Raw genomic sequence first — 18,214 nt, forward strand, 5'->3', positions numbered from 1 at the left:
CATTTCCTCCTCTTCCTCTTACTCTACACACACACACACACACACATACACACATGTACACGCAGGTCTCCGCTCTTCCCTGGGCTACGAGATGTTATCCTCGAGCGACTCGTGCGTACTATATATATGTATTTGTCGCCACATCCCCTACCTGCGTTGGCCGCAATCAAGGTCAGGAGCGTAACCGATCGGCGCCCCGCGCTATCGATTCCACGCATCGTCGTGGTTTCATCACGACGACCACGACGACGACGACGACGACGACGACGACGACGACGACACAAAGGGAATAGCCAGAGGGAATTTGTACTTGCACAGCCGATTTATGGATCGCGGCGGAGATTCGTTATCGCGACGCATTCGTTCACCGGAAACCTGGTATCTTTTGGCTCATTGGCTCACGGACGTGATTGCCTCGTTATTTATCTGACGAAAGGAAGGATGCGCGTTGCGCCGATATTGTATTTACATCTATATACACCACATCCTCTGTTCGCGCATCCTCCAAGATGTGTGTACTTTGTTGAAACGCCGCTCGAATGGGGTGTGTAAATCTGCGGGAAACGTTGCCATCGAGTATATTCATGTCCAATAAATTCCCGCCGGCAATATCAACCGAGGAAAATCGGCTCGTTCGTGCAAGACGAAGGCGACGACGAAACGACGAGACGGTATTTGTCTCGAGCTGCTTCTTCTTCTTCTCCTTTTCTTTTCCCCTCGGATCTCGTTTTTATCGAAAGCTGATTTCTTTCTAATTTGTCGATGAAAAAAATTCAATATCGTTTCGCGATATGTTTATACATATGTCATAGTACGAGATACGTACATACATATTTTGCAACCACGTCGAATACCTCGAACTCTCTCGGGAAGGAGGGACACCGAGATAACCGCGTTCGGCGCAGCGCGTGGCTGTGTTATCTTCGTCGATTCCCTTGACTTTTCACCGCCCCGTGAAGGGTGTAATACGTTTCAAACGTAGACAAGACGCTCTTATTCGCGACGCGGCCTACGTAACGACGTTGCATCCGCATCGACGAAACTTTCCACTCGACCTCCTCGTCTCCTTGTCCTAGCAAGAATAGTTTAACGATAAACAGTTCCATCGCCGCGAAACCGGCACGTCACAGCGGCACGAAAAAAGTATCTGGTCCCAATACGTATATATTTTACATATATTTCTACAGTTTCATTTCCATCGTATAAAATATATATATATATATAAAGAAGTTTGTCAGTACGTTGATGCAAATACTTTTCGAAACCTTCTGTACAACCTTCGACCGATGTTGTACTTATTAACAACCCTGCAAACATGTCAGGCTGCGATTGTTAAACCGATGACGATCGATTTATGAAATAGAAATCGGTATGTTCGTCTCTAGCCTTCGTTTCCGGGGCCAAACGTCAGATAAACGTGCGCGCCGCAAGAAAGAGAGGACGCAGGAAAGCCCTCTTCCCTCCTCTCTCTCTCGGGTTAACCCGCTCTTGGGCTCTTGGTCCAACTACAAGGTAGCTTATCGTCGGCAACTGCACGATATTGACGGCTAATGCGTACGTACAGCCGCGACGAAAGCAGAGACGGCAAACCAGTGGCGGCAGTGTCCGATACTATTATTAGTGTGCAGCTGCCTGGCGAATTACTGAATGAAAGGGAAGGACCGCACTTCGAAACAATATCCGAAAGAGACGGGAGGCACGCCACATCGTTTAAAGCCAACCGACGACGGCCATCCACACGATTATTTAGAGCCAGATACTATACACACATACACACACACACACACGCGCGCACGCGCGCGCGATATTTACGTATGCGTGCGCGGCCATCCAACGAAGGCGTATAATAATCGACGCGAACCGATTGATTTGTAAATCAATGCCTGTTATTCCTTTCATAGAACGGAATTCAGTCGGACCTTGAATATTTCATGAATCGATCGGGGCATGAAAGTTTCATAGAGAAAACTTATTGTTCGAACGGAGCCAAGGTAGAAATGACCGTGATACGTGCACGTTATATTATTCTGAAAGTCATCTATCGCACGTTCGAACGCGCGTTCTCTCTCGTATCGGGTTACGAGAGAGAAGTACAATTATTTAGCGTCACGTCGAGAGCGAGAGCGAAAGGTTAGAACACCGAGTCCGCGCACACCACAGTCGCGAGCGCGCCAACGTTGATTCACACACGAGCAGCGAATTGTTCGTGAAAATTAATTTGTGAGATGGTCATACGTCTATTTCAGTCTCGAGTCACATGGAAGAATAAACACGTACCGTGCGTGTCGCGCGTACATCTCGCGCTCGAGACGAATCGGAGCGAAATGTTCTCAATGAACAATTCTTTTCTCGTACAGCGTCCACGTTGTTTCTCGTCTGCTATAATTTTGCGTCAGGAAAATTCATTTCCCTTACTCCTCTCTCTTGAGTAACGTGAAAATGTCTTGCGAAAGAAAAGAAAAGAAAAAAAAAAAAAAAAGAAAAATGAGGATGTAGCACGCGACAGAAGAGTACGAGCGAAAAACGGATCATTGTACACAATTTTTCTGGTGTTCCAGCGTTAAACGAGAAGCGTCGGACTGCGATCGTTCAAACCAGCGAAAGCATAGCCGGGACCATCTCCATTCAACGAGTACTGGCAATTAGAGCCAATAGTTTGCCGACCCCTTCTCCCAAAGGTCTCGTCTCGAGGTGTTGAATTTCTTGGTATTTCACCAGTCGGGCCAGCATTCTCGACAGAACGCTCTAAATCAGCAAGAACACTTCCTTCAATCGTCGGTCTCACCCCCACACGACGTTTCGAAAACCTCGAGAAATTATCCACCGCTTCGATCAACCCGCTCCAAAGTTTCTCTTTACAACGTACAGTTGCTACGAGAGATACTTGCAACAACATTTGCGTGCCAACCCAACGTATTTAACCCCTGGTTCGCGGACCATAACGAGTGACCGTACCGTGTACAACACTTCGTCGCTCTCTTCTTCTCTCGAGCTCGTCGGTATGATATCACTGGATAGAAATTGTTATCCAAGTAATAAATTTATCATTTGTCTCGCCTGATTTACACTTAAATATATTTAAAACGAATGAGAGAATGTTTCAACTTTGGGATAAAAAAATCTTCCACGTGCGTTATTCCAGCGCAAGAGGTTAAATCTTCATCGATACTATTGGCGGGGGAGGTTTTCTGGACGTTTCGCCGGGGGTGTGTTATTTCTATCAATTTCGAGAATTTTCTTTTGCAAGTGAAACCGGTGCTGCATTATATGAATATTTCCGGTTTTCTTGAAAGTCTCGAACGCGAAGTTTGTTGCCACTCCGTTTAATCTTTGTCTCATTTAACGCGCCCGTGGTTACAATACGCGTTTTACAATACAATTGCAACAGTTATACAATTCCACAAACATTCGAAACACTACCGAAGACTTGCTTCATCTTTGTAATCTCGAGGGGAGAACGAAATTTCAAAATTCTTACAACTTCTTGTCAACTTCAGTACTTTCATGCACCGTCGTAGAGAGAGAGGTAGCACGTGGGATGTCAAAGATTCTCGGTCGAGAGAGTGCAAAATGAATTGTCATTGCTCCGGTGGTGTGAGAGAAGCGAGGAGAGGGTGGGATCGCCCTCGGTGGATACGGCACTGCGCGATCTCCGGCGTGGCGGGTCCAGCAATGACGCGGAGATCACCGAGCGTGTCCGAATTCGGCCGACGTTGATCGAGTGGGAGTCGAGCGTGGCCGGTGGTGGGGGGTGGCTCGTCTCCTCGCGAAAGGGGAATTCCCCGATGCCGGTGCGGTGCGGTGACCACACCGTGTCCCTTTTTGTTGCCGCCCATTAGGCGCCACCGCGGCGTGATTCGCAACCGTGTTTCTTTATCTTCGCCGTAGCCAAGCTAGACCTCTCTGCGAGAACGCGACCGACTGCACGCGCGTTCTTGCCTATCTTTCCACCCTTCTCTCTCTCTTTCTCTCTCTCTCTTTCTCTCTTCCTTTTCTTTTTTTCTCCCTGTCCTTCTCTTCCTCCCTTCGGACAATAGTGGAGAATGATTCACCGTAGGTGAATACAGGCGTTGGTACAACGTTTCCGATCTCTTCTGTGTAGCGTACGCGCGGAGATAAGTCGCGCCGCGTGCCACGTTTCGCGTTCCGTCTCTTCTCCTCCCCTGCCGCGCGTTCCGATCACGTTTCGACTTTTGAGTCGTGCGTGTGAGAAAGAGAAAGAGAAGGCAGAAACACATTTTCTTTGCAAAGATTCAGACAAAGAGGAACCTTCCTCCTTCTTATTCCGATCTTGCACGCTTTATGGAAGATATTTTAGAATGGGTATTTCTGTCGCGTGTATTGTTTCGTAAAGATTTATTTTCGGCGTGTGGGTACGCACCTTTGGCCTGTAGGTTTGTTGGCTGACTTTCGTTTCTATTATGTAGCTTTATCGAGCAGTGAAACGTTGCGATTACTCGGAAAATTCGTTGACAGAACAATAGTGAGATATTTGTGTATATATTGTTATTCTAGAAGCCAATGAAAGATATTTGATTTAAGGGGTCAGGACAGTTTAAAATTTTCAAAAAAATCGATTTTTTTTTTTTAATAGTAACAAAATGCTCGTGTCTGTCAAATATGTACTTTTTTTTTTTTTAATTCGTCTTCCAAAGTATTCGTAATTCTGAAGCCCGTCAGATTGTTCTTACCCCCTTAATTAAAACAAGTGACGAAATTCTAATTCGAGTGAAATCCTTTCTTTCTCGACACTCGCCATGAATTTTTTGTACAGCGTAACGTATATACCTAATAAATAACGATACCTTCTTTTTTCTAATGGCATTCGAGAACTCGAACTCGAGGATTTATCTGACTTATCGCAGGTCGAAGATTGATATCTTCTGAGCGAGTATATCTACGCTTCTAACTCTAAGGCTGTATATTAATCACCGACGAATAAACGTCTACGTAACGAGGGTTCGATCCTTTCTTTTTTTTTTTTTTCCCTCTTCGGATCCATTCCTTTTTTATAAGTTCATTAAACCTCAGTCCCAGAGTTTCTTATCGCGATATATACCGGACCGAATTTTTATCTCTCGTGGACGAGATAGGTTAACTACGAAGTGTGGAAAAGCTAACTTGTTGTCTTACGCTTATTGTCTCACAGGCCGCTGGTCAATTATGTTTCACAGAGGAGACTGCGTTTCTCTTCTTGTCCGGACAATACGCTCACCGTTTTTCACGAACGGCCGACGCGTCGGGCTTCGCCTTCTCGCTTCTTCGTTGGATCCATCGACGAGTTCATTGCGATCAACTGAATTCACCATGATTTCTATGATTCGCGCCAATTAAAATGATCGCGAATTCCTCTTTTTTTAATAAATACAGAACCATTTTTAATAAATACAGACTACACTTTCCAGATCGCTGACGCGATTGCGAACAGAATCAGAGCGGAAGTTCAAGTTATTCTTCCTTTTCTGTTTTTTTACTTTACTTACTTTATATATATATATTTTTTTTTTTTACTATATATATATTTTTTACTATATATATATTTATATATATATATATATTTTTTTTTACTATATATATATATTTTTTTTTGGAGATGGTTATTAGGAAAGGAATCGAATCACAGAAATGTTTTTCAAAAGCAATTTTTTTGCCTGCCTGTGAAATTTATTAGAAATCAGTTATCAGAAATTAGTTTCTTTTATAAAAACATGAATCGATTGCCCCCTCCTTTAGAAATTTATTTCGTTTTTCAAACTTAAAACTTCTTAATTAGAAATCGTAGAAAATCGGAATTTTGTCTTTAGTCCCAATTACGAGTGACTTCAACTATCACTTATTTGACAATTCTTATTGCTCCTTTTTACCTATTTAGAAGGAAATTTTATTTTACCTATCGCGAGGAAATTGGAGGGAAATTTTCAGGGGAATTGGGATTTTTCTAACTTTCTCAAAACTACCAATTGTATTGTTGTCTGTGCTTTTCTTTCCAGCGCCGTATTGGTTATCCGTGTTTAAAGAAAAACGCAGAATGACTTATCGACGTGCCACGAAATCGTTGTTCTTTATCGTTTCTCCTGGAAAGCGTGCGTTTTTTCCTTTGACCCGCTCAAATTTCACCGTATCTTGCAACCTTTAGCCCGGCCACCTATACAACACCGAAACGTAAACGCCAAGGTTCGACAATTTGTCAGGACGAATGGAAACCGGCGGTTGCGTATACGTGCACTTGTGTACAGGCTGATTCATTTCACTGTCCAACGAAGTTTGCATATTCAATCACCAAGAGAGCAAGAGGGAAAAATTTCTTCCTCGCAAGGGACGTGCAATTTTCACAGATAATTAAAACGGGACGGTTCTTTTGTCACTTTTTCTTCGCTTCAGTCACTTCCTTAGAAGCGTTTGAGTTAAATTCTAAATTCCCTTCGATCTTTCTTCTATACCTCAATGAGAAAATAATGTTTCTCAACAACAAGTTCATTTACTTCGACGAAGAGAAATTTTACTTCTTTTCCCCTCTTTCCCACCGAGAAAAAGAAAGAACGACAGTCGACAAATATCTGCAGTAACAGAAATTATTCCTACGAACCAACTCCAACGAAACGAACGAATTTAAACCGATGTTAACTCATTTTTCCAAAAATTTTTCGTCTCGACGAATCACTTCGAGTCGAGATGAAGAACTCGATGCAATATCAAATCTGAACACGGTTCTCTTCGTTCGAAACCTACCAACCTTCCCCCCTCCGACTAAATCTCGTGTTACGTGAATCACCCTGTATATAGATATAGAGACATAGAGAAACTCGGCCGGATCTGTAAAACTGAAGGCTCGTGGACAAAAACCTGACCTCTCGAACAACTGTGCACCATGTGTGCGCCACTTGTGCGCCTCCTCTTCTCTCCCATTCTCTTTCCCTCCAATGGCCGGCCGATCCATCGCGCTCTCTTCGTTCCACGTTCTACGTTGCCGTTTTTCTTCGACCCGGTTCCACAGGCTTGCCGATTAATCAGGTATATATCACCGGCGAGAAAACCGTGGTCGAATGAAATCCACGCGAGGCGAGTACGACAGTGCTCTTGCCTTCCCCTAACTATTCGAGAGGAAGGGAAAATGGAACCGAGAAGACACGAACGTAAGAGGTCGGGAGATGTTCTCCGCTGCGAAACACCATCGTCGTTTTGTACCTCTGGTCTTTTTACGGTTAGAAACAACAACGGCCGATTCATGGTGCGGAGGTTATGCGATAACAATTTTTCTCAATAAGACCCGTGTAGTCAATGGACTCGAGATGTTGCATTCCTACTAAATATTCAAAATCTACTAAATAATATCCTACTAATTAAAAAAAATTTCTTTCATAAATTACATTAAATAATAATATACTACTAATAAAAATCCTACTAAATAATAAATCCTACTAATTAAAAAAAATTTCTTTCATAAATTATATTAAATTAGATTTAATTTTCCTTCAATGCAATCGAGATGCACAGGATGGGTCAGAAATCACCTACTGAATATTTAAAATCTACTAAATAATATTCTACTAATAAAAATCCTACTAAATAATAAATCCTACTAATTAAAAAAATTTTTTTCTACAAATTAAAATACAGAAGTTAAGTTAAATTAAATTAGATTTAATTTTCCTTCAATGCAGTCGAGATGCATAAGGATGGGTCAGAAATCACCTACCAGATATTTAAAATCTACTAAATAACATCCTACTAATAAAAATCCTACTAATTAAAAAAAATTTTTTCTACAAATTAAAATACAGAAGTTAAGTTAAATTAAATTAGATTTAATTCTCCTTCAATGCACTCAAGATGCACAAGATGGGTCAGAAATCACCTATTAAATATTTAAAATCTACTAAATAATATCCTACTAATAAAAATCCTACTAAATAATAAATCCTAATTAAAAAAATTTCTTTTATAAATTAAATTAAATTAAATTAGATTTAATTTTCTTTATGTTTTGATGTTTTATTAAATTTGAATTAAAAATTTTGGCCCAGCCTGTAATCTTAATTGTGAGACCTCGTTGAAAGTATAGTCACACTACGTAGTTGTTACATATTTATACACTCGATACTACACTTGTACTTATATTTTTGTACGCTTAATATTAATTGTTAAATTGTAAAAATGGTATTGATTGTTAAATCGATAAAAGTATCATTTCTAAAGATCCAAGGGGAATGACGTTTCAATGCTAGACGTTCCGATCGTTTTTAATTTAAAAGACGAGCATTTCCTACGATATCCTTACAATCTCTCGTAATTTCTGCCCTATAAAAAATATGGCAGTGCTACTGCAATCTCCGAATAAGAAGAGAAAAAAAAGTAAACTACAAATAAACCACCGAAGCGGAGGATCCGTTCGATCGAGGATTCCAGGAACCAGAACTAGCTGCGCGCTGCAAGAAGAATTCCGTTCAACGAAAAAAGCAAAAGAGAGACGAAGGAATCTTTTCCGAAAGACAAAAAAAAAAAAAAACCCAAGAAGAAACAAATCGAGAAAAGAGGGAGAGCACAGAGGATAGATCCGTCTGCTTATTGCCTTAATTTCTCTTTGTGTTTTTTAACTTTCAAAATATTCTGTCGGCTCTCTTTTTCATTCGATTTTGTGAAATTTATATAAGAAAATATAGGATATATAATATAAGTAGAAAAGAGAACCTGGAAATTAAATTTATTTCGACTCTTCGCAATTCGAAGCACGAAACTTTTCGAAACATAAAAATTTTTCGTACATCACTGCGAATACAAAACCAGGGATTGCGGATTTCTAGGCACTTTTTAAATTTTCACGAACACTATTGACGAAATGGAATTGGTAGGATAGAAAATTGCTTCTTGCATGTAAAGTTATAATTAATAATCTGCTTTGAATACTTTACATATTCTTACAGAATATTGCTCTTTTTTGCGGCTTCAAATTTTCCACAATATGCGTGAAAAACCACATATACCATCCTATCTATAGCCCGTTAAATTTTTAATTTACATCCTATAAATTATTTAATTTATCATGGGATGTAAATGAAAATTAAATTTAACTTCCCTCCCAAAGAGACAAAATTTTTAATTTACATCCTATAAATTATTTAATTTATCATGGGATGTAAATGAAAATTAAATTTAACTTCCCTCCCAAAGAGACAAAATTTTTAATTTACATCCTATAAATTATTTAATTTATCATGGGATGTAAATGAAAATTAAATTTAACTTCCCTCCCAAAGAGACAAAATTTTCCAACACACGTATCGCTGCACGTTCCAAGTACACTATCGTCCAACACAATATTTAAGGCTCGCAAACGATCTTCTATTTAACTTTCAAATGGTTCAAATGGTGTCCCTATTTACTTATCTGGACGTAATCGCCTCTATCGGCAGGATTTCTATTATAACGAGAGGGTAAACAAGTGGCTCGGTGTTGTCGATGATTGGCTCAATTGTAAAGGGAAACACACGGTAGCCAAAGACTTTTCTTCTGCCTATCTTATTTTGCAAGCGGTGCTCTCATCGCAAACAGAGAAACTCGAACGTAACAAATATTTGCCCCGCTACCCCTCGTCACATTATACCGTGTACCGTGCTTAACTTCGTTCGTGCCCGGACACGCTAGCCGTGACTTACTCGTCGCGTGTATTAAAAACCTCAGAACCCTCGGTTACGTCGTCACGACATTGCTCGTTACTTCAATTCGTGGTTGTTGACTGCGTGAGATTCTCACTCTGACGTATCCCTTCTTCGATCTGATTCATCTCCACTGCAAGTGTTTGATTTAAAAATTTTTACAATTAGAGCTGAAGTATAGAGCCTTTTTTATATATTCAAGATTTGTCAATTTCTACAAGCGAAAATAGAAATCTCTCGTACGTTTTTACACATTTCTACATATATTCGATTTTNTAAATTTTTACAACCAGAGCTGAAGTGAAATATTTATATACATTTCCTACACATTTTTGTATATATTCGATTTTTCAATTTCTACAAGCGAAAATAGAAATCTCTCGTATGTTTTTACACATTTTTACACATATTCGATTTTTAAAATTTTACAACCAGAGCTATATAGAAATCTCCTGTATTTTTATATATATCCGATTTTTAAATTTTTACAACCAGAGCTGAAGAGAAATCTCTTATACACATATTTCCTACATATTTCTACAAATTTAAATTAGTATTTGGTTGTGAGAATTATTAAATTTAGTAAATTGTAATTTTAAGAAACTTCAATTAAAGAAAATAATTTCATCTTTAATTTAAAATTAATAGAATAAATCACCTTAGGAATAACAGCGTTATATTCTTTTATAAATCTTATACAAAAAATATGATTGCGACCTCGATGTTGAATTAAGATAAATTTTGTATATACTCGATTTCTAAATTTTTACAACCAGAGTTAAATAGAAATCTCTCTTTTCACATGTTTTTACACATCTTCTAATTACTATATAAAAACCCTAGTTAATCGCAGGTGATCAGCCATTGCATTCTCGATAATTAGTTTACTCAATTTATATGCAATCTCAGAAGACAATATTACCTTCTATTCAAACCAGATTTTTATATTAAATTTTTATTCTTTTATTCTGAGAACGTGTTTTATATTGTGAAACGATAAGTTACATTTTCCATCATTTACTCAAAAAAAAAAAAAAAAAAAAGAAAAAATCCTCTTGCAAAAATCCTATAATCGTATAAATTTCATAGGATCCCAGGTCCCAACCCAGATCCCCCTGCCAATTACTATATTTCAAAGTTTCAAAGAACAAACTCTTTAACGAGAGAAGCAATAGCAGGCTCTGACGGTAATCAGATCAGTTTTCATAGAGTAGCCTTTTCGCTGCAACGCGTAACCGAATGTCCACGTTACTCTGTATAACCTGTCAGCCTATAAAGAGCGACATATTAACAGCCTGGACCTCGGTTCACGCCCATTGGGCCCACCGTTTCGTCGCTTTTATTTTAACCTCGTATGGTGGCGTACGGTCCCAGTCCTTCAACCGTTATAGCAGCTAATACACGCAGAAGCTCGACGAGGGTTCTGTACGATACCGAATTGATATCGAATTTGCGTGAATTTTTTTGCTGTCAGAACGAAAGAAGTATCGCGATGAAACGGGGATCGATCTTGACACTCCCGTACGGAGCAAAAAGTTTTCTGACGAGGAGAGATTCCACGTTGGAGAACGCGATATGTAATTTAACCTCTTGCGCTGGAATGACCTGCCACGCACGTCGAGAATTTTTTGTCCCAAAATTGCAATATATTCTTCAGTTTTAAGTATATTCAAGCGAAACAAAATAGGCAAAACAAATAATAAATTTATTACTTAAATAATAATTTTATAAATAATAAATTTATTACTTAAGTAATAATTTTATAAATAATGAATAATAAATAATAAATTTATTACTTCTCAATAATTTCTATTCAGCGATATCATACCGACGAGTTCAGAAAGAAAGCGACAAATTGTTGTGTACGGTTCGGTCACTCGTTATGGTCCGCAATCAGTTGCCAGCCGCAAGTGGTTAAATAGGGACCAGCTTACACTGGTTTGTAATGATTTTGTTTGCTTTTGAAATGGGATTCCTCACGAAGTAACGATATCTAGTAAACGATATTGCGAAGCCAGTACGAAATTATTTTTCTGGTGCACTCGAGTTTGAATTCACAATTGAAGATTTATTCTTAAAGATTTCGAAACTCGATTTAGCTCAGTTGAAAATACTGCTCATGCCCGAAACATTTGAATGAAACGTCGACATTAACGAAATTTTCTTCAGCTAAATAAACACTGTGACGATACGACCCTATAGAATTTTATATTAATTTATTTTTGTATTCAACATAAAATTTAAATTCGTATCTAGTTGGAAGAATTATTAAATCTAATAAGTTTCAATCTTAAAAACTTAAATTAAAGAGAATAATTTTAATCGTCAATTTAAAATTAATAGAATGAATTACCTTAGGATAATAACGTAATATTGTCTCATCTTTACTTTAACAGTGTATTAATTTTTCCACCTTTAGGTTCACTATCGGTTCTCTCAAAAGTAAAATCTCGTAACAACGTGATACATGCTTACACATGTAAAAACAAATCAGCCCCCTTCACAAAATTCCTTTTCCAAATTTTCACTTGGAAAAGCTACCTGTGCTTGAGGGATGGGATCCTGCGGAGGAGAAGGGACAGGAAGCAAGCAACAACCACCCATGGTGGCTCCGCTCTCGTCAGCACCATGTCGAGCAGAATGTTGCACAGACCGGTGGAGAGAGGAGAGAGAAATCGTGTTCCACAGAAAGGGAAGGTGGAGAAGCAAACGTGGAACGACAGTTCTCTTTCTCTCTCTCTTGACTGAGACAAAAAGTACAAAAGTGTGTGCTTGCTCTCGCGGTAGTTTACCTATGGCTCGACGCGGCAATAACGATGGTCGCCATATGGGCGACAGCCCGGGGGCCCAGCGCGAAAGAGCCTGCTTGCTCACCTTCCACCCCCCTTCCTCCTTCTCTCTCTCTCTCGTTCGCTCTTCGTTTACGTGCCCTTATGCGGGCCAGATTTTACGGGGCTAGGTACGTACGTGCGTACGTACGCGATTCGAAAAGGGCCACCACCATCGCGAGCCCCCCTCTCCCACCCCCTTAGGCGATGGAACGATTCTGCAAAAACGTGGCGGCGACGCGAGATCGCACGCGTGACTCATCGATAAATTCGAAGAGTGGCACGGCCAGTTCCCACGAGGAAATCTCGCTCTCCTACCTAAACCACGTGCCAACCTCTCATCTGGGGACACCGATTCTGCGTCCCTCTGTCTCTGACCATTGCGAACAGTTGGCTCATTTTCATTCGTTGCACGCGACGAAATCAATTTTTAGACGTTTCGCGTCTTGGTCTTCGAAAAAAAGATAAAGAAATCGAGATTTCGTAGAAGAAAGGTACCATTTGCAGTCGTTTGATTTTAACTTTGCAACGACGACTGCAGCGTCCATCGTCAAGGGGTTAATCTCTTGCGCTGGAATGACGTGCACGACGAGAATTTTTTGTTCCAAAATTGTAATATTTTTTCAGTTTTAAATATATTTAAGTAAAACAAGATAGGCAAAGTAAATAATAAATTTATTACTTAAATAAGTATATTACTAATATTTATATAAATAAATAAATATACTACTAATATTTATATTACTAATAAATAAATACTACTAATATTTATATTACTAATATTACTAATATTATTACTAATATTTATTACTTAAGTAATAATTTTATAAATAATAAATAATAAGTTTATTACTTAAATAATAATTTCTATCGAGTGATATCATATCAACGAGTTCAAAAAGAAAGCGACGAATTGTTGTATACTCGTTTGGTCACTCGTTACGGTCCGCAAACAGTTGCCAGCGCAAGTGGTTGAACGACCATTTCGTGGACCAAGCAATAGAGAACTGACCTGATAGTTGTGCTTTCTAATTTTGTTTCTTTCTTTCTGCTATTTTTAACAGTGAAATTATCAATGGACTGGAGCGTAAAATTTGCATCAAAGACTGCTTTATAATTTTAATTCAATTAAAACTGAAAAGGGGAGGAGACTGAACGATCATTTCGTGGACCAGGAAATAGAGAACTGACTGTTGTGCTTTCTAATTTTGTTTCTTTCTCTCTGCTATTTTTAACGATAAAAGTATCAGTGATTGGAGCATAAAATTTATACTCAAAAACTGTTCCTTTTTTTTTTTTTTTTGTTGTAAATTGAGGGGGCCGAAATATAACTTCGATATTGTATTTTTTTATTGATTATGAAATGATAATTGTGATAATAACATATTAAATTGTTTATTGAATCGAAGTTGAATGTGAAATTTAGATGAATCTTTCAAGATTTTGCAAATAAAGAGATGTGCGAAATTTTCTATTCTAATTTCTAAACATATGTACCTACGCGAGAGGCGCGTTTAACGTTGAAACGCGTTTCTGAATACGTAATTATCACCTAACGTTGATTTATCGCCGGCGTTTCGTCGATACCTCGACAACATATCAAAATTATTCAGGTCGCGCGCTGTTAGCTCGGACGTAGACACGGTGGGACCTGTTTCACACGTGTTAATTCCGTTTTATCGGAGATGCGATGTTGACGTTTCGAAATTTCGCGTTTTAACAGGGAAATAAATTGGGTCGAGTGTACATCCAGCGTTTTTATCCGCGCGAACTTGCAAATATCATTGGGAATGAAAAGGGAAGGATGAATCAGCTCGCCCTAAAATTTTGAAACACGTGGATGATGTAAAATTGAAATATCGAAGCCTGAGAGTTGATACAATTTGAAAATCAAATCGCGCACTCACTGAAAATCAAACGAGTTAGATGCAATCACATTCGTCAGAAGTTAATGATGAATCGTAGACGGAAATAAAGAAAATTAAACTAGTAAGTTACTCTTAAACCATTTTTGCATTACGAAGCAAAACATCCCGTGAGTAAACAAAGAATTAATGTTTATTAATATTAATATTAATATTAATAATAATATTTATTAATATATGGAAGGTAAAAAATCAATTAGTGCTAGTGACCCTTTATTGAAAACTATCAATCGATGGACAATTAATTTAAATAATAATGTTGTTTCAATGATATTTTTAACTATTATATGTTATAGTGATTACCTAATAATGATCGAACCGACTGAAAAGGTCATTTTCATAGCATAAATTATTCTTAATCAAAAGTAACTTACGCTGATTAAATTATGAGCTCACTGTGCAGTATTGTGTACTTTGTCTCGTATTCTGAGAATAGTGTAACATTTAAATCTGATAAATTATAACACACGTGGACACGTGCAATCGAAGTCAGCCGACATCGTCTCGAATTGTCGGATTTTTGAAATTTCCAATTTAAAAAAAAAAACACCAAATGCAACCGAGAATTTTTTGCCCCAAAATTGCAATATTCTCTCAGTTTCAAATATATTTAACTATAACCACATACACAGGCAAAACATCACAATAAATCTATTACTTTTCAATAATTTCTATCCAGTGATATCATACCTACGAGATCAAAAAACGAATTGTTGTATATGGTTCGGTCTCTCGTTATGGTCCGCGAACCAGTTGCCAGCGCAAGTGGTTAAAAATCCAAAAGAGAAATAAAATTTACGTATTCTGAGAATAGTGTAATATTTAAATCTGATAAATTATAACACACGTGGACACGTGCAATCGAAGTCAGCCGACATCGTCTCGAATTGTCGGATTTTTGAAATTTCCAATTTAAAAAAAAAAAACACCAAATACAACCGAGAATTTTTTGCCCCAAAATTGCAATATTCTCTCAGTTTCAAATATATTTAACTATAACCACATACACAAGCAAAACATCGCAATAAATCTATTACTTTTCAATAATTTCTATCCAGTGATATCATACCGACGAAATCAAAAAAAAAAAAAAAAAAAAAAAAAAAAAAAAAAAAAAAAAAAAAAAAACGACGAATTACTGTATACGGTTCGGTCTCTCGTTATGGTCCGCGAACCAGTGGTTAAAAATCCAAAAGGGAAATAAAATTACAGGATACATGCTCGCGACGATAATGATGTGACCGAATGTGCTCGGAATCGCTGTGCGTCGAGAGATTTTACAGTAGAGATTTTACAAAGGTGCTCGAAACGCGAAACGGTAATTGGAAGGGGCGCGTAAACGAGGTGCGAAGTGACCATAAATCTGTCCATTAGCCTCGTTACAATGGACACGCCGTGCCGTGTTTTATCGCGTTTCGACCGGTGGCCTCTTGTCGTAAAACAGATTTTTCGTCGATACGTGACGAATCGCGGCTAACGCGTATCGGCGACAAAGCCTCGATTTCCTCCGTGACGCGCGGCGCTCTACTATTCGCATGTCCTCCTCGGTAATTTTATCGCGTTCCCTCCCCCATACGCGGCGTCCATCAATATGTCCCGTAGGCATACCACGACCACGCACAGCCATCGATAGCCGCCTCTAATTCAATCATTCATACACCGACTGCCTGTTAATTATCGTGATTAATATTATTTCCTTTGCCGCGCATCTGCTGCAACAAAATCGATCGAGCTTTGATTCGTTCGATGGTCCGTTGACAGTGGGCATTATGTCAATCCGTTCGTGGTATCTCAAATGCTGGAGACGTGGTCGACACTGGAAATTACCAGTGATCAGTCGAGGCGAGGCTGACTTTGAAATATTTCTCCTCGAAAATTGTCAACAGCGTACGTTTAGTTTTACCGATGGTAACACGTATAATGAAATAGTAGGTTCAACACAAAATTTGGTGTGGTTATTAATTCGCGTAATTTAATTCTCGTGAAACAAGAAACGATTTCTGCGAAATTTGTGAGAAGTTTCAGAAGAGTTTAAAGAGGCGAGAGTGATTGAGAAGTAAAAGAATTGAATTTTCTTTTCCCTTTTCCCTCTTTCTCTTTTTTCCCTGTTCGTTCCGCTCCTCCGCTTTGTCCTTCGTTTTCTTTTCATTTCTTTCGCCTTAAACTCTCTCTCCTTCTTTCTCCTTTTGCAATTTTGTACTAGTCTATCATATCTAATTCTCAAGAAAACGCAGTATCATTTTTATTTCTCTGCTCTACTCTTCTGTTGCATATTCCACGTTAAATTTATAATTTCACAGATCGTCCGAAGCATTTCTTCATTTCTTTTTTTTTTTTTCTTTTTCTCTATTTCATCGCACTTTCAAAAGATTAAGCTGTCTTGCGCGTTAGTAGATTTGGTGATTCCGTGCGAAACGTCTTGACGCAGACGGCCCCGACAGATTCAATTTTCATCAGCGACGGGAAACGACACGTGTCTCAGGTGCGCGTTTCGCGTAATGAAATGCGGGCGCGTGCATGTGCATCCGCCAGGCAAACTACTGTTTACAGAAATAATTTGCGCTCGCACGCTCGGTCCAAAAGATAGATATTTGACAGATATTTCACAGTCGGCGCGGCTGTTTCTCAGCGAGCGTTCCGATTTTTCGATCCGGCCGCATTTGTCAAATCAGCTGCGATGATAAATTCAGTTATCGGCAACCGTTCATCGGAGGCATGCGTCCAAATAAAACTTTCAGTTGTAACGTATGAACACGCGTACGGAGGATTCTGCACAGAGGTTTCTGTTTCTTTCTTTAACAATTTTGTAACTTTTAATTTGATTTTAATTTTCAATTTTTAATTTTAATTCAATTTATAATTTGCAAATTGAATGATTTATACACATTTTGATGCATATTATATTTGGGGCATTATAGGTATATATATATATAAGTATATTATAATATTATTATAATATATATATTAGTATATTGGGGCATTATATATATATATATATATATATATCTTATAACTAATATATATATATTAGTATATTATAATATAGTATATTATTAGTGCATTATAATATATATATATATTAGTATATTGGGGCATTATAGGTGTATATATATATATTAGTTATTTAATAATTTACAAGTTGAATTATTTATAGACATTTTGGTGTATATTATATTTGAATATAGGTATATATATTTGTTATTTAATCAACTTCTCTAGTTGAACAATTTATACTCACTTTGGTATATATTATATCTGTGCATAGATATACGAACATATATTTTATATTTAATTAACATCACAAGTTGAACAATTTATACCCACTTTGGTATATATTATATCCGTACATATATTTTATATTTAACATATATATTCTTTTCATTCATTCATTCTATGATTCATTCATATAATACATATGATACTCATATATATTATATTCTATGATTTGACAATTCATTTTATTCAAATAAAAAACTCTCTTAGAAAATGAAACATTTTCATTCAATAAATTTGCATCTCTTTCCATTGTTCTGTATCACTAGTACAACCAACACTGATAGTACAAACACTATCTCGCGAGTCAAGCAAACTGAATCCAGAGGATCGTCAAAATGTCAATAACTACCCCCCTCCCCCCGCCACCAAAAAAAAAAAACATCATAGTTTCATACGCGTGTTCCAATCGCGCCATGAAATCGTCAGTTCGTTGAATCGGGCATGGCATCGAATCGGCAAACAAAAGGTTAAAGGGATTGCGGTTACGTGTTCTAGGAAGGTGTGCGCGCTGCAAAATGCAGCCACGGTGTCG

At 38.1% G+C, this 18,214-nt stretch overlaps 1 long non-coding RNA gene across 1 annotated transcript in view; it reads left to right on the top strand.

Moving 5' to 3' along the window:
- Positions 1 to 18,214, top strand: part of LOC122538057 — a 29,438-nt gene that overhangs the window by 1,220 nt on the left and 10,004 nt on the right. The window lies entirely within an intron of this gene.

This window comes from Frieseomelitta varia, unplaced genomic scaffold (assembly GCF_011392965.1).
Source record: "Frieseomelitta varia isolate USP_RPSP 00005682 unplaced genomic scaffold, Fvar_1.2 scaffold_956, whole genome shotgun sequence".
NCBI classification, from domain to species: domain Eukaryota; kingdom Metazoa; phylum Arthropoda; class Insecta; order Hymenoptera; family Apidae; genus Frieseomelitta; species Frieseomelitta varia.